The sequence below is a fragment of the Engraulis encrasicolus genome, chromosome 5 (assembly GCF_034702125.1).
Source record: "Engraulis encrasicolus isolate BLACKSEA-1 chromosome 5, IST_EnEncr_1.0, whole genome shotgun sequence".
In the NCBI taxonomy this organism is placed as follows: Eukaryota; Metazoa; Chordata; class Actinopteri; order Clupeiformes; family Engraulidae; genus Engraulis; species Engraulis encrasicolus.
Window position 1 is genome coordinate 8302023 of NC_085861.1, and position 1469 is coordinate 8303491.

A 1469-nucleotide genomic window follows, 5' to 3' on the forward strand; every position below is an offset into this window, starting at 1 on the left:
TGACACAGTAGCTGTTTCCATTAGCTTACTATTAACTAGAAACTACAGCATAATTGCACTGGAAACTGTATGGTTATTTTTGCTGTTATTAATGAGAAATGATAGTGTAATTGCACTGGAAACCATATGGTTATTTTGCTGTTATTACTAATAACAAGCAGTTATTACCATACAATTAGACTGAAATTACTGAGAAATTACTATGAAATTAACACCTTATTAGCGATCCGTAAAGTAAAGTGTTACCGACCTTCCTTTAAAACACCAGACGGCTCACTCATATATTCACATTCATCCCTTAAAAACGGAGTGTTCCGGTAGCCTTGCTTTGCCCAGCTCTTATTGGACTCCTACAGCATATTCAGACGGCTTATTACAATTAACTTTCCCTTGTAAAATCATTGAACTCGTACACAGTATTTCAAACATGAGTCATACGGCTGATATAAAAAAGAAACATGAGTCATACAAGAAACATGAGTGGGCCAGGTTTCTTTAACCATTTATTTAATTTTGGAAATTATACAATGAATGTATGGACCACATTTTTTCATCTCAACCATAGAAAACAAGTAAACACTTCACTTTTGGCAGGCGCTCTTTTTATTATTTTTGTCTAGTGGATAGCTCCCAAAATGCCTGGCTGTTGCAACACCAACACCGCAACAGGGTGTATCTTGGGTCGCTGGCCCTGGCCTCACCCAGGACAACTGAAAAGAAATTATAAAGGGCCATTAACTTTGTTTGGCAGCATCCAACAGTGTTGCGGATGGACCTGAACCATTTCTTTTCAGTTATCTTGTTTGGTCTAGCACTTATGCTACTGATATGCATTTTTTTTCGTACACAGTATCTCAAAGAGTCTCATACGGCTGATATAAAAAAGAAACATGAGTAGGCCAGGTTTCTCTAGCTATTTTTTTGTGTGCAAATTATACAATGAATGTATGAACCACACTTTCTTCACCACAACCTTAGAAAACGAGTGAACACTTCACTTTTGGCAGGCACTCTTTTTATTATTTTTGTCTAGTGGCTAGCTCCCAAAATGCCTGGCTGTTGCAACACCAACACCGCAACAGGGTGTGCCTAGGGTTGATGGCGGCCCTTACCCGATCCAGGAGGCCAACTGAAAAGAAATGATTAAGGCCATTAAACTTTGTTTGGGAGCATGGAACAGTGTCGGACCTTTAGCATTTATTTTCAGTTATCTTGTTTGGTCTAGCACTTGTGCTACTGATGTGCATTTGTTATTACTTTTCTGAGCCAGGAAAAAATCATCTGAGAAGCCCCCCTCTCGTCAATACAACTAGTGTAGTGGTAACATAACTCTGGACCCCTCATCTCTTTGGGCCTGGTCCTACCCTCCCGGAGTCTCTGACCATAGCACATTATATGTGTGTGTCGTCCTGAGGCATTGCCCTGCCGTGCTTGGGTGCTCTGACAAGCTGTGTGTGGTTTGGAGTACA